Source organism: Dromiciops gliroides, chromosome 1 (assembly GCF_019393635.1).
Source record: "Dromiciops gliroides isolate mDroGli1 chromosome 1, mDroGli1.pri, whole genome shotgun sequence".
Classification (NCBI taxonomy): Eukaryota; Metazoa; Chordata; class Mammalia; order Microbiotheria; family Microbiotheriidae; genus Dromiciops; species Dromiciops gliroides.
The window spans coordinates 595,741,544-595,763,019 of record NC_057861.1 but is presented as its reverse complement, the minus strand read 5'-3'; the positions used below and the strand labels follow the sequence as shown (position 1 = coordinate 595,763,019).

The window sequence follows — 21,476 nt, the reverse complement described above, 5'->3', positions numbered from 1 at the left end:
CTATTGATTTTTATCCCTAAAATAGCTTTTGAAGGTAGGTAAGAGCAAGAAATTATTGCTATTCCTTGCTCTTACATACCTTGCAAACTTATTTTAAGGATAAGTAAAATGAGGTTTAGAGATATATGATGAATTTCTCAGGGGTTGAGTGAAGAAGGAAGAGCTAGATTTGAATCAGGGTTGCTTGACTATTGCAGTCACTGAGACAACCAAATGATTTCTCCTTGTTTCCAGTTCAAAGGGGTTGTTCCTTGAGAATGGGAATGATATTTTTGCCTTTCTTTGCATCTCTACCATTTAGTACAGTGCCTGAAACATAGTAAGTACTTAATAAATGCTTTTTTAGTGACCAGGAAAAAGCTTTTGTATCTTAGTCCTGTGATGCTTTGTCAGTGCTGGCTGGCCCAGGGGACATTCTTACCATGAAGTGTTTTTTTTTTTTAATTAAAATTTTTTTTTTTTACATCTCCCAAATGACTGGGTTCATCTCTTTCCTTAAACTCCCAGTTTCCTGTCTTGGTAACTATAATAAAGACAAATTTGAGAAGTAATGAATGAGGAATCAATCCTTGCAGAGCAATGAAATTTATTGTGGCTTAACTAATCTGGTACCATTTATGCATGCTGCCTGCCTTCCCTACCATAGGATGACTAATTGATAACTAATTTCCTCAATTTGTAATTCATTACTTATTTTAGCAGAGAAGCTTATACCTAACTCTGTGAATAAGAAGGGCTCAATGAAATCAATGAAGATATTACTTCTCAAGACTTTTGACAAATCAGCTACCTGTGTCCAGGGTCAGATGGGTATATAAGGACAATGAACATCTTTTGATGAGCTCAGCCTAAGGAAGGCCAAGGGCATTTCTGTGGGGGAATTGGAGGTGTATGGGATAAATCACAGGACCATAAACACAGATATGGAAGGGATCTCATAGGCCACCTACTCTATCCCCCTCATTTAGGCCCAGTGGAGTTAAGAGAGTTCCCTCATGTCACAGAGGGAGTTAGTGGTGGGGTAGAGGTGAAGGAAGGATTTTAATCCAGGACCTTTGACTCCAAAGATAGTGGTCTTTCCACTGACCCATGCTGCTTCCCCCATAAGAAACTGAGGCCCAATGAGTTGTCCAGGGTCTCAAAAGGCGGAAGTGTCATAGGTCCTGGGAAACTCAGCTCTTGCCTTCACCCTCTGTCTCTGTCCAAGTCACACATTACAAGGATGTTCAAGGAAGCAACCCTTGACTCAGTCATGAATTTCTAGTCATTTACCTAGCCATCTTGAGAGTGGTACAGTGGAAAGAACACTGCTTATGGAGTCATCAGAGGACCTGAGTTCAAATCCCCATTCAGATATTACCTAAGTGACCTTAAACAAGTCATTTGTTTCTTTCAACTTCAGTTTCCTCTTTGTGAAAGAAAAGATAGAGTTAGATGACCAATGAGTTCCTTTTAAGCTCTAGATATTTGATCCTATGATCTAGGGTCCAAAAGGAATATATGGGTGACTTGATAAATCACAAGATGTTTTTCTAAGGTTCCAGTAACAAGAAGAACAAGCAGTAAGTAGTGCTGGGGCTCATCTATACCTATTTCTGATGCCGTCTGCCCTGCCGTTTACTCTGATGGCAGGGCAGAGGGCAGCTGTTACACAGAAATAGGACGGTTTCCAGTAATTATGGCTTTTGAGAAATATGCCGGTCAATGGCTTCTTAACAAGTGACGCTATTAATCCCAAGTGTTCTCGATTCTTTATTTTGTTTGGGGAAAAAAGTCAGAGGCAATATTGTGTTATTTATCCCTGGAATAATGTTGCCATAGTAACCTCTCTACCTTATAACAACAGCAGTGAAGTCACTGAAGCAAGGAAGCATGGAAGCCTTTTTAATAACTGGGAGCGTGGGTACCAAGGTGGGTAATAGAGTGCACCTTTGTTGGGGGGCCACAGCAATTAACCTTAAAACATGATGTGTGGGGCCTGTCTCTGAAGACAGCATGGCTTTGTGATGTCCAAAGTGAGCCATTTGGATTAAGTTGCTTTGCTATTAGCATTGTTTCACATGACACTCTTAGAATGCAAGAATGTAGGGTTGCCATGGTAACCAAAAAAAATGTACAAATTAAGACCCAGAATAGGAAAGCTTCTACTGTTGCAATTCTGTTGATCATTATTAAAGAAATTATGTAGTACAACTACAGGTATTGGATGTCAAAAAAAAAAAGTGGGGGGGGTGGGGTGTGTTACATTTAACATCTTAATCTGGTAAATAATTCTTCCTTTCTCACCCTAACAGCATGGTAGAGGAGAAAAGAATACTGGATCTGGCATTAAATGACCTGGATTCAAATTCCACTTTTTACTTACTATCTGTATGGCCTTGGGCAACTCTCTGGACTTGAGTTTCCTTGTCTGCAAAATGAAGAGTGTGGACTAAATATCACCCCAAATCTAATGTAGCTCTAAATCTATGGTTCTGTGAAATTACTCCACGCTGGAGATAGGTTATCAATGCCTACCTTGAAGATGATATGCATGGTCAGAGATGATCACAGGCTATCAACCTTTGTGTATTTATAAAATTGCTATAGCAACCAAATGAGGTTCTTCAGAGAACATTGTTTTGGGGGGAGGTATATGGTGGGATGGAGAAGGTATAACTAACTCTCTACGCTAATGATTTTACCTAAGGCCTTGACCCTAAGCTTTCCTAACTTTTCCAGTACCCTGATTCAACAACCATCCCACCCACCCCCACACACTTCCTACTGTATCTCTAGTCTTTTTCTCCCTTGGTTTCTTCCTATTTGCCTACAAACATATTTAGGTCTCTCCAATGTGACACAGTGCTTGGAGTGCTGGACCTGGAGTCAGCAAGACTCATCTTCCTGAGTGCAAATCTGACCTCAGATACTTAATAGCTGTGTGACCCCAAGCAAGTCACTTAACTCTGTTTGCCTCACTTTCCTTAGCTATAAAATGAGCTGGAAAAGGAAATGACAGACTATTCCAGTATCTCTGCCAAGAAAACCCCAAATGGGGTCACCAACAAAAGTTGGAGACAACTGAAAAATGACTGAACAACATTATTTCTAAAAAGTCTTCCCTTGATCCTTCTAACCCATTGAGTTATCACTTTCTCTCCTTCCCTCTCTCCTTTCTCCATTCCTTCCAATTCTCTCTCCCTCTCTCTCCCTCTCTCTCTCCTCCCTCCCTATCTCTATTCACTACTAAACTTTTTGGAAAAACAACAACATTGTCTAATCAGCAAGTCAATAAGCATTAAGCACTGTCTATGTGTCAAGCAGTGTGCTTGCTGGGAGCTTATAGAATACCTCCATTTCCTCATTATTCTTCTGTTAACTCCCCTTACATTTTAGCTTCTGCCTCTATCTGCCTTCTGAACTCTTCCAAGATCATCAATGTTTTCCTAATCATCAAGTCCAATCACCTTTTTAGTCTGATTCTCCTGTCCTGAACTCTCCTCTGAGCACTTGGCTCAGATTTCTGATTGCTGAAGATCTCTACCTGGATGTCCCATTACAGACTTAAACTCAGCATGTCTAGGATTGGGCCCCAGTGGAAAGAATACTGACTCAAAGGCTCTCAGGTCAAACTTTGCCTCTGTCACTCTGGACAAGTCATTTACCTTCTCTAGACTCCAGTTTCCTAATTTGTTGTTGTTGTTTGTCCTTCATTCTCAAAGAGGACCATGATTTTGGGAAGTGATGTAATGACTTGCAACAAATTGGATTTAAGTGAGGGGGTGCTGTTAAGAGAGGTTGAGACCTCTCCTCCAGAGCCATCTGGGTTCAGTGGCAAGATATGTATCAGGATGACTGGAGATGACATGTTTGAGGCAATCAGGGTCACCTGCCTAGGGTTACCTGGCTAGAACGTACAAGTGTCTGAGGCCAGATTTGAAATTAGGTCCCCTTGACTTCAGGGCCAGTGTTCTATGCACTACACCACCTAGCTGCCCCCTCCTAATTTGTAAAATGAAGTGGTGAATTCAATGGCTTCTGAGATCCCTTTCAGCTCTGAATCTATGATCCAGTATGTTTATTTTCTATTTCTCCAAACCTCTTCCTCCATCTTATCTGACTGCACTTTTTATTAGTTCTGAATCTTCTAGCAGAATCTAAGTTGCTTGAAGGTAGGGGTTGTTTTTCATTTGCTTTTGTATCCCTAGCACCTAGAACAGTGGCTGACTTGCTGAATTGTATTGAAAGTTTTTTCCCTTTATCTTTGGGGTGTTTTTGGAAGTCTTGGCCCTTTTCAGGGCTGCTTATCCACCTTTGGTGTCCACCTGCTGCCCAGATCCCATCTGTAGCTCCAAGACATATGCAGTGGCCACACCCTTGTAAAAGCAACTTGGCCGATGGGGCTAAACCAGGTTGAGGGTAACCAACAGGCTTCATTCCTGTTGGTGAGTTATCTACCCCAGCCATGTGAAGACACATCTTGGTGGAATAAGCAGATGAGAACAATTTGTTCCAATGGCCATGGAGGCAGCTGAAGCAGGCTTAGAGCTTAGTCAAACATCAAAGACCCCAAGGTCATTCACTGTATCCTGGGCCACCTCCATTTGTCTTGACTTTTGTCTTGCCACTGGACTTCCATGACTTTGGAGTAGACAGTGAGACTGATGACTTTGTGCAACTGTGCTGCACTTAAATCCAAGTCAAGACATCCCCCATGATGGCTTTGGTCCTCTTTGAAAATGAAGGATGAACAACAATTCAGAAATCAGACTAGACAAACCTTAATGTCCCTCATAGCTCTAAGGCTATGACTCTCCACTCTTCTAACCTTTGTTTAGTTTATTCTCTATGTTTGGAATACTATTCCTTCTCTTAACCTGGAGATTCTTAGCTATCTTTTAAAGTCCAGCTCAAATGGCACCTCTTCCATGAAACAACACTTTTTTTTTTCATTTCCTTAAGACACTTTTGAATTACTGTCTTGTAGTTATAAATATATACAAATAGGTACCTATATATGTATGTATCCACATGTGTAATTTTGTTACCACATTGAACATTCAGAGAGAGAAGGAGCCAAATCTTCTATTTTCTTCCCATCCCATCACTTAGCACTATGCTCTGCACACAGTAGACACTTAGTGCACGGTTGTTAAATTAAAGGTAAGACAGTAATTCTCACATCATTTTAATTTCAATAACACAATGCTGCAAGTCTTTAGTAGATCAAAGCCAATTCTTAAGCAAGTAGGTTAAGCTAAAGGAATAGAATTCCCAGGTATCTCTAGCCCAGGGATTCTTAGTCTTTTTTTATTGAGTCTGGAAACCATTCAGTAGGCTTATATAGCCTATCTATTTCCTCTCAGAATAATGTTTTCAAATATATAAAAATACATAGGATTACAAGGGAAACAAATTATGCTGAAATTAATTTATTAAAATATTAAGAAACAAAACCCAACTTCTGATACCAAGATTAAGAACCCTGCCTTTAGGGGCATCTGAATTTATTCAAACTTCACAGATAGTTGCATCAATGACCACTCTGCCTCTGCCTCTGAAGATTCAGTCCTACATAATAGAATAGAATGTAAACTCCACAAGGCAGGTACTATTTCTGATTTCTCTTCTTCTTTTTTATCACCAAGACCTTGCATAGTGCCTGGCACAAAGTAAGGATTCATTAAATGTTTGATGAATTGAATTGAGTTTTCAGACAAAACATATATATATATATATATATATATATATATATGTGTGTGTGTGTGTGTGTGTGTGTGTGTGTGTGTGTGTGTGCGCACATACATACATATACATACATATATACATACATAATTTAATTAATATAATATATGATGATATTATATATATAATAATATAACTATAACAAATACAATTATTCCCATTTTGTAAGTAGGTAAACTGAGGCCAGTGAAAACATAGTTAAGAAAAACCAGCAACTAATCTTGTTATAATCCAGGACTCCTGCATTTTGGGATTAGTCACTTGGTATCATCAGTGAATTTAGTAAATACACATTTTGATTAGTAGACCAGAGCCTAAAGATTCCTTCCATATTCTCCTACCTCAGAAACCTATGTGGAATGTCCAGACTAGTTGAAGATCCACCTGTAAGTGTGATAATATCCCCTCCACTCTGCCTTCTCATTTTAAGTTGTGTTCTTCTGAGGATCAGCATGAGGAGACTTCACGAAACTTGATTTGCTGCACTAGCTTTAATACATGTCATATCTGGGAAACACAAAAAAAGATATTCTCTGTAATCATTGAAGGCTCCCAAGTTGGATGTATTTCAGTGGTGAGTCACTCCTCTCCCACCCTTCAGCTACAATGATAACACATGATGTATGTCAGTAAAATGATGAGCATGTGTTATTTCCTTAGGGCTGGGAATATCTCCTTGGCCTCTGGTAGAGAGCAGAGCCAGGATCTCAAGTGAGGACCTGCCTCATGTGGGCAGGGGGGGAGGTACAATTGGAGATTCCTTAACTCTTTCTGGTCCTGATCATTGCTTTTAGTAAATTGCTGCTCTAGCACACGGTACTTTCATTTTATTTATAAAAATCGCTGCCGTCGCAGTCTTTTTTGCCTCATGAAGTCAGCACAAAACTGAGAACATTCGTTCCAAGGGAGTATTTTTAAAAAGCTCATTTCATAAAGCAGTGACCTTGCAATCTTGCCCTGAAGGTCGGTAGAATAGGTTGCTCCCAAGTCAATCTGGCCAGTATATAGCATAAAGAACATTGGGTCAGGAGTCAGTAAACAACAACAATAATATTAATAGTAATAATATAATACATGTTAAGTTTTATATAATCCCTTTTGGGGGGAGCAGAATGGTTTCATCAGGAAACTTTATCCTTGCAGATCAGCAGCTTTTTGAAAGTTCCTTGGAGGAGGCCATTATTTCATTCTTTTTATTTTCTTAAAAAGTTGTCCAAGGCCACAGAAAGACTTATCCATTATCACATAGCCATTAAACCACAAACAGGACTTGAACCCAGATAATATTGACTTGGAGGCCAGCCATCTGTCCATTGTACCAAATTCTCTCAATATATTTGAGTCTCTATGTGTATGATATAATAAAGTAGTATTTTATAGCATCTTAGAGTTTTTTATTTTATTTTATTTTATTTTTTGAGGGGCAATGAGGGTTAAGTGATTTGCCCAGGGTCACACAGGTAGTAAGTATAAAGTATCTGAGACCAGATTTGAACTCAGGTCCTCCTGAATCCAGGCCTGGTGCTTTATTCACTGTGCCACCTAGCTTCCCTCAATCTTAGAGTTTATTAAACCCTTCTGCTTATGATCCATCTTTTGGCTCTGGGCATTCTTTCTGGCTATTCCCCATGCCAGGAATGCTCCAACTACTGACCTCCCTGGTTTTCTTTAAGTACCATCTAAAGGAAATATCTTCACTCAATCTACTGACCAACTAATAACTGTATTTCTCTAAGTCCAAACTAAAATTCCACCTTCTTTAGGAATCCTTCCCCAATCCCCCTTAATTCCATTGCCTTCCTCCCGTTAATTATTTCTTATCTATCCTATATGTAGCTTGCCTTGTATATATTTGTTTGCATGGTTTCTCCCCCATTCGATTGGGAGATACTTGAAGGCAGGGACTGCTTTTGTCTTATTCATCTATGTATCTATGTATCTATCTAATCTGTCTATCTATCATCTCTCTGTCTATATCTATCTCTATTTATTGATCATCTATCATCTATCCATCTAAGTATCTATCTAATCTATCTGTCCATTTCTTTTTATATCCCCAGATTTTAGCACAGTGTCTAGCATATAGTAGGCATTTAATAAATATTTCATGATTGATTGAATTAACATTTGATATAAGTAGCGCAGGTATCTTCTCTATTTTACAGGTATTGACACTTGTAAAGCAGAACTAGAGAGGTCATCACTTACTCGTCCAGGGTCATCAATGTATTAACTGTCAGAGCTATTACCCAAGAATCTTTTCTGTTACATCATGCATTCTCTACCTCTTCTTAGCTTATGACATTGGGAAAGACACTCAGCCTTAGGTTCCTCATATGTAAAATGGGGATAAAAATCCCCAAAGGAGGGGCAGCTGGTGGCTCAGTGGATAGAGCACTGGCCCTGGAGTCAGGAGTACCTGAGTTCAAATCTGGCCTCAGCCACATTACACTTACTAGCTGTTTGACCCTGGGCAAGTCACTTAACCCCAATTGCCTCGCTAAAAAAAAAAAAAAAAAAAAAAAGTCCCCAAAGGATCCAGTGATCAAAGGATCTTCCCCAGTGATCAGATAATCATTGGGAAAGATCAGGTGAGATAGTGAATTTTAAAAAGACTTTGTGGGGGCAGCTAGGTGGCACAGTGAATAAAGCACTGGCCCTGGATTCAGGAGGACCTGAGTTCAAATTCAGCCTCAGACACTTGACACTTACTAGCTGTATGACCCTGAGCAAGTCACTTAACCCTCATTGCCCCACACAAAAAAAAAATGAATGAATGAATGAATGAATAAATAGATAGACAGATGAATAGATAAATAGGAAAAAATGAATGAATGAATAAACAAATAAAAAAACTTTGTAAAATGCTATGGAAATATAAGGTAGAATGGCCCTTCAAGACTCAATAATTTGGGGAATATAGTAGAACTAACAGAAGAAAATGCCTTATCTGGGATTTCCCTATACCAATAGAGAGAGGACCCCTTCTATATTTACCTACCCTATAACACCATTTCATTTTTTTTGTTAATACCATCATTCATTACACTTTTCCCTACCACCCCATTTTTCTTTGGTTCCCTGCCATTCAGCATCCCTTCATGGGGAAAGTCACTAGGTTTCTTTCCCCCTCCCTCACTTTCCCCTGCTCCTAGATATTAATAGCCCCTCTTTGATGGGCTAAAGGAATATATAGATTAAACATAAAAATGGTGAGGGCATAATAAGATGAGCTTTGTAGATGCAAGGTTCTCATGGTTCAGCCTTGATCTGCTGTACCCACTGCAAATCACTGGTCTGATTAGATTCTGTGCAGCCTAACCTCCAACCAACCTTAACCTTGATATTAGCTTAGTTCTAAGACTGCTGCTATGGATTGGGCTCTAGAATCTATTTCTAGAGGATCTTAATTAGGATCATGTTTCCCTAGATATAGATATATGTATTTTATGGTATTCCCAAAAGCTTAGCACAGTTTTTAAACTTGAATGGCTTTAAACTACTAAGCCATAATAGCTTAAAACTACACTGAAACCTTTTGGAATTATCATTACCATCATCGTCTATATGTACATACACGGATATATACATACATACATACACATGTATACATACAGATACTTAAGATTGTAGGTAATTAGGATAAGGACTTAGCTTTTGTATGCTATAGTCTTTGCCACAATTACAAATTCAAATAAATTCAAGAGGCATTTATTGAGGGTTTACCATGTGCCAAGCATAGTGCTTGGTGCTAAAAATATAAAAAAGACAGGGGCAGCTAGGTGGTACAGTGGATAAAGCACCAGACTTGGATTCAGGAGGACCTGAGTTCAAATCTAGCCCCAGACACTTGACACTTACTAAGTGTGTGACCCTGGGCAAGTCACTTAACCCTCTTTGCCCTGATATACATATACATACATACACACAAACACACACACACACACACACATATATGTATAATGTCAGGTATAGGGTCTTCAATATTTTGAGCTTTAAGTTCCCTTAGATATAATCTAGCATAGAGTGGTTCCTGATCATTTTGTATCATTGACTGCTTTGGCATTTTGGTGAAGCTTATGGATCCTGTCTTAGAATGTTTCAAATTCATAAAATAAAATATATAGGAAACTAATTCTATTAAAATGCAGTTATGATACTTAAAATATTTTAAAATTTATTTTGAAATATTATTATTTAATGTTATTTTTAAACCATACTTGAGGGCAGCTAGATGGCACAGCAGATAAAAGCACTGGCCCTGCATTAAGGAGGACCTGAGTTCAAATTTGACCTCAGATACTTGACACTTACTAGCTCTGTGACCCTGGGCAAGTCACTTAATCTGAATTGCCACACACAAAAGAAAAAAAAATCAAGTAAACCATACTTAATAATAATGAAATTATTAATTATTTAAATTAAATTCATTACTATTTAAAAGAAATAACAAGCCCTGGGTTAAAAACCACTGAAATCCAACCCCTTCATTTTGTAGATGAAGAAATAGAGGCCCAGTTGGCTTAAGTGACTTGCCCATTTGGTAGTATATACTTAGAGGATAAAGAATCCTCAGAGCTCATCTAGTGTAACTCCTGCCCAATCATGAAATGAATTTCATAAAATTCTGCTCTGTGAGAATTGACCTGAATTTATAGACTGGCATAATTCTTGCAACAACTAAAATCTTTATTTTGAGAAAGCTTTCTTAATCAGCAGTAGCCGATTATTTAGGGGAACTTGGATCCTGACCCCAGAATTAATGACTCCTTAGCAAAATGAGGATATTTGCAGAAAATATAAAATATTCCCTATATGTGCTCCACAGATTGTTTTCTTAAATGCCCATAGTTCTGATTTTCACTGACTAGGCAATGAGGGAAATGTGGCAGTGTCCACAATTTCTACATGTTAAGGGCTAAAATTCTAGCTAGTCTGTCTAAAATATCTAATGAGTGGTCGCCAATAAATTATAAGCTTTAGCAAGAGTTAGACTTTAAGCATTTATTAAGGAGAATAAGAATTTGGTAAAGAGAGAGAGAAAGGTCTAGATTCCTATCTATTAAAGGGAGAGCACATTTCTAGCTCCCTTCTCCGCCAGCGTCCTCAGGAAAGAGAGTGAGACTGAGCGCCAGTCTCTTCCTTCCTCCTCCCACTAGTCCGCGTCACTTCCTGATACCAAAGACAAGACTCCTGGTCTTGCCCTCAAAGACCTTCGCTTCATGGGAAGAACTCTTCTACAGTTAGTATCCAGCAGGTGGCGTTATTCCAATCGTTACAGTCCCCCCTGTTGTTCCTCAAGAAACAAAATGTTTCCTTGACGGAACAGTAAAAAGAATATAATAACTATTGCTAACTAATAATATGTGAACAACAATATAGAAAAGGAAGAAAGGAAAGTTTTGTCCAGAGGGGCGATTTTTTTTTTGTCCTCATGAACCGACGCTTTGACATTAGTCTTGCAAAGGGAGGGCCTCTGCAGAGAATACGTTACAGATGGTGTATATTATAACAGAAAGAGAAAAAAAACAACAAAAACAACAAATCAAAACTGTTCATTTAAAGTCTCTGAAAGTCTTTTCTCAGATGTCCTCTAGGTGTAGTCGTGGAATGGAAGTCTTTTCAGGGGTTGATGTGTGGATGCTGGTAATCAGCCAGGAAAATTTCCTACAAAATTGAGCTTAACACAACTTTAAAATAGCTTTGTCAATAATCAAATCAAACAATGAAAGTTCTCAAAAACATGTCTAAGGGAATTCAGAATCTTAGTTGTTACACATGAAACATATAATAAAACAAAAATTGAACCATTCTTTAAAATTATAATATTACTATAGTCCCCCCCTTATGGAGGGTAATTGAGAAGACAATTGCTACGATATTAATTATTAAAAATAATTTTTATCTTTGTTTCATCACTTTTTGCATCATCTGCCTAATTATCCTCATGCCACTATGAGAAATTAAAAAATCTAATATAATTGGTAACAGGTGTCAAGGCCAAATTCAACACTGTATTTATCATGACACCTGAGATAATTATGGGGGTTACCATAAAAGAACAGAGAAATGATGGGATATGAGCATTCCCACACTTGAGCAATATGTACTGCCCATACAGTATGCCAGGTCTAAAATAGGTGGATGGAATATATGTCCATGCCACCGAACATATTGGAGGAAACTGAGTCAGACTTAATCAGATGCATGGGATTGAGATGTCCATGGCATCAGGCATATAGGAGGGAGCATAGAAGCCAGGTGTAGGAGCGAGATGGGTGGGATGAATACTTCCAGCCATCTGTACAATATTGTGGGGAAAAATAAAATAAAATATTAAACCAAGAGAATCCAACCTCAACATTTGTCAAAAGCCGTTCCCTCGGCCATACCTTGACTTCATGCAACAAGGGCATTTCCTGCTGAGATAATATCTGTAATCTCAGTTGGGGACAGTAAAGTTTCCAAAAGGCAAGTAACATCAGCCCAACTGGGTTGATATGCATTAAATATAGTCCTTAACTGTGAAATTACAGTGTTTGGATTTTTCTCAAAACTAGGGATGATTGATTTCCATGCGCTCAAGTCACTTGGTCTAAAGGGGCTATATTTTCTGACTTGAATTGGCACTCCCTTCTTACTATGTTCTATAGCTTCCTGCAGAGGGAGTAGTTTCTGCTGATCTGATTCTGAACTTGGATCATCTCTAGTAGAAACAGCCAGTACACCAGTACTTAGCAGTTAAAGGGAGAGGGAGGGGAAATTTCTTACCCAACCAGCAGATCAGAAGAAGACTGAGGGTTAGCTTTCCTCTTCGTGGTCAGCCATCTGTTAAGGGCTAAAATTCTAGCTAGTCTGTCTAAAATATCTAATGAGTGGTCGCCAATAAATTATAAGCTTTAGCAAGAGTTAGACTTTAAGCATTTATTAAGGAGAATAAGAATTTGGTAAAGAGAGAGAGAAAGGTCTAGATTCCTATCTATTAAAGGGAGAGCACATTTCTAGCTCCCTTCTCCGCCAGCGTCCTCAGGAAAGAGAGTGAGACTGAGCGCCAGTCTCTTCCTTCCTCCTCCCACTAGTCCGCGTCACTTCCTGATACCAAAGACAAGACTCCTGGTCTTGCCCTCAAAGACCTTCGCTTCATGGGAAGAACTCTTCTACAGTTAGTATCCAGCAGGTGGCGTTATTCCAATCGTTACATACAGAAGACCTATGTAAGTTTCTAGTGTAGAAATAGACAGTGTATGTAAATAAAGTTATGCCTATATATACAAAGTCAATCACACAACAGTAACAACCATTGATTTGCATCCAGGAATCATTTTTAAGTGTTTAAAGAAATAAATGTAAGTCCAAGAACTGGTTATCGATTGGACGTAGTTATTTCCTTTCTCTTAAACCCTTTCAAAATAGTTGGGTTTTTGCATTGAAGCCAAATTCAATCCTTATGACTGGGGATCTTTGTGCTTTCTGACAATTGAGATCCATGTTTTGCAAACTTGAGGGTTCCCTGACAACACAACAATTCAGTCTGCTGCTCTTGGGATAATCTTCTACCTTCAACCTGAGATTTTCTTCAGAGTTAGATCATGGAAATATTTTTAGAAATAGGCATGTATTTCCTGTTGCCAAGATGTGGGAAATTTCTATAGTTGGAGACAGTTCCTTAAAATGACAGTCAGAGGTAGAAGGGACCTAAGAGACTGTCTTGTTTACCCCCAACCCAATTCAATTTACTGTGGGCTTAGGAAGCAAGCATTTTACCTGTGCTTCAAAAGCCTCTAGATATGGTATTAGGAACAGGCCAGATACCGGAGCACCATGCTAATTCATGTTTGATTTGGGTACCTAATCTGATGTTCATAAGTCATTGACATTAATAAACAATCCTTCTGTCTAAGAAGTCATTCATTTTCAAACCCATTGAATTTAACTCCACCAACATTTATTAAACACCTACTATGTGCAGAGAATTTTGACAAGGACAAAAATGGAAATAGTTCCTCTTCTCAAGTAGGTTAATTCTACTGGGGAGAATCTTACTGTATGATCATTGAAGACACAGCTCTCTACCTTCTCGACAGAAATAATATGAGATTTTCTAAAACACCTTACTGTAATTTAGATATATACTAAATTGGCAGTTTGCCCCACTCTGCAGGTCTATTATACCTTTTAAAAAAGGTAGTTAACTTGGCAAGATTTGTTCTTTTATAGTAAAAGAGACTTGGAGGCAGGAAAACTTGGGTTTAAATCCTACCTTGGACACTTATTAACTGTGTAACCTTTGGTAAGACAATTAACCTCACTTAGCTTCCTTCCTCATCTGTAAAATGGAGATAGGGATAGTTGTAGTATATAACTCCCAGGGTTATCATGAAGCATAGAACTTAGAATACTATGTAAATGTCAGTTATTATTTTTTAAATTAATAGTTAGGAAAATATGCAATACAAATAGGGAAAGAATAGATTTTTGGAGTCCAAAGATCTGAATTCAAATCCTGTCTTTTTTGTGTAACCCTGCGCAAAATCACTTAACATCTCATTATTTCAGGCAACTCTCTAAAATCATAACATGTCTTGACAGAGGGGAGTTTTTTCATCTGGGAGTCCCCTACATCAATAAAATTGTAGGTCCTGTGCCTATCCCTATTTCTGTCTGTATGCCTATCTCTCTTCCTATTATTATAGTAAATTAAACCATCCCATTTCCTGTAATCCAAACTGATACTTACTTTCTTAGACTTCTTAATGTACTTTATTCGATCACCCAAGTTAACCTCTGATCACAGAAAAGACATATATTGCCATATGGGATCAGATTCACTGTTTATCTATTTAGTGGTCTACCTTGACTGGGGTCCTAAGAGATATACTGTGAGACACCATACTTCCCTACCTTGACTTTTTACTAAAATGTTAAAGACATAGCCCAAACTTTTAAATGTCTTTTAACCACCTATTATAGACCCATTACTCATAAACTCAAATCTTTGTGAAATTCAATCTATAGTTTTGGGCCATCCTCTCAGCAGTAATGAGTCCTATAGCTATAATATTGTTCCTTAATTGTTTCTTCCATGAGATTGTAAGTGTTTCACAGGAAAGGTAGGTCTGATATTTCTCCTATTTCTGCCACTATATCAAGAATAGAGCTGAGAACTGAGTAACCAATAACATTTGGGGGAGGAGGGAAGGGGAAGCAATCAAGGTTAAATGAATTGCCCAGGTTTATATAGCTAGTAAGTATCTGAGGTCATATCTGAACTCAGATCCTCCTGACTCCAAGCCCAGTACTCTATCTATTCTATCACGTAGCCACCCCAATCAATAAATACATGGTTGATGCATGGAAGATTTCCACCTGCAAGAAACTGGTACCAACAAGGATACCTTCGAATGTGGGTCCTACTTGAATATACCATGAAAGGATTGTTGTTTCAGAGCCAAAGGTTATCAATCAAACCCTCTCATTTTTAAAGATGGGGAAACTAAGGACGAGAGAGTTGAAATGACTTGTCCAGGGCTATACAGCTGGTAAATAGAAAAGCCAGGATTTGAACCAAGATTCTCTGCTTTCAAATTCAGTGTTCTTTCCACAGAACTACTTGTTCCCATCTATGCCAAACCTTTACAGATAAAGATATAAACAAACACTCCAGTTCACCTGCTGTCTTGCAAGCATTCCTTGGGTACCAGCAGATGGTGAGTGGAAGGCATAGGAGGGAGGTGAGAAAGGATAGCTCTTACCATCTATTTATAGGGTACCTTTCATCCATTACTTAAAAACATAAAATCTTTATTTGAAGGGGGAAGCCTGTTTACTGTAATTAAATATTAAAAAGCCCTCATTAGCAGAGTTTGCTTTGCCTAATACACAGCAGTATGAAAATGAAGGGGTTTTAGTTTACTTCCTTCCTCCCCCTCACCCAGCCTTTCTCTTTCCAAATTCTGATTTTTAAAAATTTTTCTTCAGCAGTTCAGCCTCGTGACAATCTACTTGACCTAATGAAGTTACATTAGTTTCTCTCTGCATATGATATTTTTTCCAGTGGAAAAGGTTAAGAAACAATGAGGCTATCCAGCATAACAAATGCACATCACATCCTAATATGCAATTAACTAAAAATAACACATTTTCATTCTAGAGAGGGGACTGCATTTAAATAAGTATTTTCTTCAAATAAACTTTCATTAGGTCAAATTTCTGTACCGCTTGCTTGTTTAACAGTGTATGTGTGTGAATGTGCGTGATGTGCAAAAATTACCTCTTCATTTTTGTTTTTGGATGGCAAAATAAACTGAGATATGACGGCATAAGTAAACAGCGTTTGCATAAGCAAAGTTGGTTTGGAGCACAGATGCTAAAGCTAACTCTCTGAAATCTGTTCATTCAAGGGTTGCTAAGTTTTCTGAGTTTGTGATATGATAGGGGCATAAAATGACATGTTCTTTGCTCTCTGCTTCTGTCTCTCTGTCTCTTTCTCTGTGCTGGTCTGCCTGTCTCCTTTTTTTGGCATCACAATTAAGAACTATGAATCAAAAATACCTCAGTGTTTGCTTGCATCTACTAATGCTGCTTTTGAGCCTAGGATCTCTCATCTTTCCTGGAGTGTAATTGGGAAATGATGGGAAACTGACAAGAAGCCTGGCCACAGGTGCAGAGCACAATGCTCCTTTTCTTCTGCTTTCAGCCAAAATTAAATATAGGCACCAATCCCTCTCTAAAGCTGCCAGGTGGCAACATTTATTTTGGATGAAATGCCCCCAAATGTTGCCCGTAGTCCCCAGTTCTAGAGTCATTGCTCCTCTTCCCTACATTATTACTTGAGTGGGATTCAGCCTTGATGCTGCTGACACAAAAGACAATGTTTCCATAGATGCCACCCGAATGTTGCTCTGCTGAAATAGGACCCTGTGTCCCAGCCTTCCTTTCACTCTGTGTCCCACAAAACACTGCCTTCCTACCCGAATTCTGCTGCACTCTGGCAAGATATTGACATTGTCAATAAGAGCCATTCTCCCCTCAGTGAAGTGGCATTCGGTGGCTTAAGAGGCAAGAATTAAGTATGAGAGAAAAAGAATATGGGAGTGAACTAATCAGGACACAGGATGCTTCCTACCAGGATGACTTTGGGCAAGTCACTTCACTTCCTTGGTTGAACTAAATGGCTTCTATGGATCTGTGCATTTCTAGTTCTGTCATCCCTGAGTCAATATTTAAAGTTTATAAACTTTTTAAAGAAGTAAGGACTTTTGGTAGCAATAGTTCTCTGCATGGGTGAAAATTCTCCATGGACCAAATGTTGAGAAACACTGCTTTAGAAGCTGGCTTCTTACTTCCAAATGGATCCTTTTCTTTTTAGGGCCATAGGTCCTTGGTCATTCAAGGAGTTTTATGGGATTCCTCCACTCTCATTGTTGTTCACAGCACCATAGTTCCTAATGACCCAGGACAAAACTGGCAGTTCAATACAATTCCATTCAGTTCACAATTCTTAACTGCCAATTATTTGCAAAGCACCATGCTAGGTTATAGGAATCCATAAGTAAAATAAAACAGTTCTTGTCCTCACAGAACTTACATTCCTTTAGAGGGGATGGGCTAGGAAACATCATGCACAGAGAAGTAAATACAGAGTATCTTCAAAATGAATACAAAGCAATTTTGTGGGGCAGAGGGAGCACTAAGATCTATGGGAAAAAGGAATATGTTGTGTGCATCGTAGCATGTGAGTATTCCTTGAAGAGAGCTAGGACAGATAGGATAGAGAGCATTCAAACATCTATCCAGGGGCAGCTAGGTGGCGCAGTGGATAGAGCACCAGCCCTGGAGTCAGGAGTACCCAAGTTCAAATCCGGCCTCAGACACTTAACACTTACTAGCTGTGTGACCTTGGGCAAGTCACTTAACCCCAATTGCCTCACTTTAAAAAAAAAACAAAAAACAAACAAACAAACATCTATCCATCCAGCCATCCCATCCATTCTTTTGGGTTTTTTGGCATCATAGGAAGAAGTCTTATAATTAGTCTTCCTATACAGGAATGCCCATATATGCTACTAATTCATTTAAAGAAGCCAACAAATAAACAGTGTGCTTTTGAGGAAGTCTTTCCTTTGTCACATACCATTACTTAAGTGAAGAAGATGTTGGAGATTCATTTTTAAGTGCTTAGGGGATTTGTGGTGAATTTGGAGTCTAGGAAGGAAGTCTAGGATAAGATTATCCAATTATGTAGTTATTGGATATAAAGTAGAACAAGTGAAGACATTTATTTTATACCTATATATCTATAGGTCTCTGAATCTTACTCTGTTGTGTCTCTTAGTTTATCCATCACTAGGAATGCTCAGGCAAATTAAATATTTTTCTGTAATTCTAATAGTGAATTCTATTTTTGTAGAAAAAGCAATCATGAGTGGATCTTGTGTTCTGAGATTCAACCATCCATCCTGGGAGAAAGGTTAGACAGTTGCTCTAGGATGTCATGACTCAAAGCATTTTCACCTGGTGACAGTTACCTGGAGTGTTGGAATCATGCCTAACAGGAATTAACCAACCTCTGGGGGGTTTAACTAACAAGCTCAAACCCACTAAGTCTTGGCAAATGTCATAGGAAGATAAGTGAGCCTTTGTCAGGCACTAACATTGTAGTGTAAAATGTTTATCCAGTCACTTTTCAAATAAAATTAGTGAACACCAACTATGTGCAAGGCTAAGTGACAGTCAGCTGGGAAGAGGAAATTAAGATAATTGAAATGGAAGGATCACCATAAACCTTAGGGATGGTGGTCCTAAATAAAGGGATACCATGTGGCAACAAGTTGAAGTACTTATTACCTTGGGAACCATTTTTATCTAAGAGGAGAGACCAAACCAGGAAGGGGAAGAAACCTATACAAAAGGTCAATGGGGACATCAAGGCAAACTGTATCAGCTTTGCAATTTTGCAAAAGACTTAGGTCTTAATAAAAGGACATCAGGAGTCTGTGCTTGGTGATAGAGAAAGGCAAAGTAGAAAGGCAAGTTTTTTCATCAAAAGTTTCCTTTGTGTTGTCAGCCCAGTTGTGTCAGAGATGTTCCATGATGCTGTGAAGGAGGCTGACCATCATTCATTTCCAAGTCCTTCACTCTCCTTCCTCTCTTCAATAATCTTTTCTCCTCTTAGGGACCTGGCGCTCTCCTATGTGTGAGGAAACCATTTGATAAACTAATCCATGCTAACATATTAGGGAATTAGTGAGTTATTTCTCTCTGAGGAGTATTTATATTTTCAAAGAGGTTACGGGGAAAGGGAAATGTTCTACCTAGAGTAATGAATCTCAGATGTTGAAATCTCAGACATCAAGAGAGGAGATATTTTTGGCCAGTTGCTACTCTAAGGACCTCTCCCAATTGTAGGACACTTGCTCTGTGTTCAGTACTTGGCTTCCCAGGGAAAATTCTCTCATATACCTAACCCTGCCTGGAAGGCTAATAGCTATTTGGGAATCCAATGTATCTTAATAAAAAATGGAAATGGTTTTGCCCCTTCATTTTAATTAACATTATGTCTACATTTCTGTGATAATGGATAATTAAGTGAGTTCCCTCGACATTGGAATGTTCTTGGAAATAATTTATGCTTTAGTTTTACTACATGAAAGCTGTTTGGGTTGGGACTAAAGTTTCATCATAAATATGTCTGAGTGTGCCTAGCACACGTCAGTGATTTATATTCATCTGGTTGAAGTTCTGCAGGCCAGGAAAGTTTGTATGCAGCATTTGCATATGGGCAAATATTCAGCTATTTGGGTTCTCTTTTCAGTGTAGTCAGCCAGCTAGTCAACACGCATTTGTTTCAGTGCCATACATACATACATACATACATATGTGTATATATGTGTGTAATGTGTATGTGTGTATATATATATATATGTGTGTGTGTGTGTTAAGAATATTATATTCATTTACCTGCTTCATGAGATCTCTCCTGAAGGTTGGGGAAATGAAATCAAATCATAGGTCTGGAAGAAACTCCCCAAATCAGTTTGATATTTTATTAGCTTAAGGCAACACTGTGCTTTTTAAAAAAAATTATTTTATAATTTTCAATGAACAAAAATATATTTTCTTTCCCTCCTACCCTCTGTGCTCCTTTGAGGGGAAAAACAAAACAAAACCAAACCTTTGTGTCAAATACTGATAAGTATGCAACATAAAGTTCCCGATTGGCCATGTCCAAAAATATGACTTGTTCTATATGCTGAGTTCATCACTCTCTGACAGGAGATGGGCAACATGTTGCATTATTAGTCCTCTGGAGTTGTAATTGGTCATTGCATTGATCAAAGTTCTTGTCCTTCAAAGTTGTTTGTCTTTACAATGCAACATTATATTGGTCACTGATAGCTAGGTGCCCATCTGACTTTTTAAACTGGCCAAGCAAGGAGGTACCTGAGTCTCCTTTTACTATGCCCATTAAGGACCTTAAAGCATCAGTCTCTGAACTTTTTTGACTACATACCCCTAATAATAAAAATACTCTGAATGCTCTGATATGTGTATATTTATTTATTTATATGCTTATTTGTCTATTTCTTTATCCATTTATTCATTCATTCATCCATTTATTTAGTTAGTTGTTTGTTTTTTATGTATTTATAAGTTATATCCATGTACTAGCCTACTAATAATTATAGGAATTATAAAACTTATACAAAGTAGAAATTTTAAAAGAGATGATGTAGAAATTAAAAAACCAATCTGACTTTAGAATCAATCCAGCCACTGGAGTTTGTTAGGTAGAAGAGAGGCATAGTCACATCTGTGATTTAGGAAAATCACTTTGGCCGCTGTGTGGAAGATGGATTAGAGAGGGAAGAGGTCTGAGTCTGAGACACCAATTAGGTGGCTATTACCATAGACCAGATCTGTATAAGAATTGATGATGTCCTGAATTTGAGTGGTCATCCCTTGGATAGACAGAAGGGAACAGATGTGAAAGATGTGGAAGTAGAACAAGAATAGGCAACTTATTGGATTTGTGGGGGTGATGGAGAATGAAGAGTTAGAGGATGACTCTGAGCTTGTAAACCTAAGTGAATTGAAGGACAAGGGTGCCTGAAATAGAATTAGGAAACTCTGGAAGATGAGGGAGTTTAAAGGGAAAGATAATATAATGAGATAAGATACGCAGATTAAGATCCAACCCATCTCTGCTCATTCTGTGGGACTGACTCTGTTTTAAATGAAAATAAAGAGAGCGGCAGGGCTCTTACTGTTAATACAGAAGTGAAGAACCCACCCTCCTCACCTACAGCTGCGTCACTAGGCAATTTGGGAGGTGGGACAGATAGAGAGAATCAGAATGCTTGGGGAAAGTTTGGGAGGGGAGTGCATTTTTTCTTGGTGGTACTTGGTACCTTGGAAACTTCTATTCTAAAGGGGGAAGAGTATGGGTGGTTGTTATAAATGCCCGAAGGAACCAGTTTCTGGCTCAGAAGGGAAAGGTTGAAAACTTATAAAGCAGATGGAGAAGGAATGATGTGGGAATGTAAGAAGATAAAGTAGGGGTATTTGTTTAAGACACAAGCCACACAAGGGCTCTAGTGGAGAGGGTGGGATATGACCTGTCATCAATTAAATTAAATTAAATTAAATTGCTTAATAACACACATTTTGGGGTCATACTTTGTTCCCTGCTTTGGTCACCACCTGCCAAATGTACAATTCTAGCATATTATATTTGGGGAGAAGAAGGT

At 38.5% G+C, this 21,476-nt stretch overlaps 1 protein-coding gene and 1 long non-coding RNA gene across 21 annotated transcripts in view; one reads left to right on the top strand and one right to left on the bottom strand.

Annotated features, from left to right (window-relative positions):
* Nucleotides 1-21,476, top strand: part of RBFOX1 (RNA binding fox-1 homolog 1) — a 2,803,489-nt gene that overhangs the window by 634,338 nt on the left and 2,147,675 nt on the right. The window lies entirely within an intron of this gene.
* The window catches only part of LOC122735362, a 104,012-nt gene that overhangs the window by 63,332 nt on the left and 19,204 nt on the right, over nt 1-21,476 (bottom strand). For both annotated transcript variants that reach the window (XR_006354126.1, XR_006354127.1), the window contains exon 2: nt 6,069-6,234. This is a non-coding gene — a long non-coding RNA (uncharacterized LOC122735362). The remainder of the gene's footprint in view (nt 1-6,068; nt 6,235-21,476) is intronic.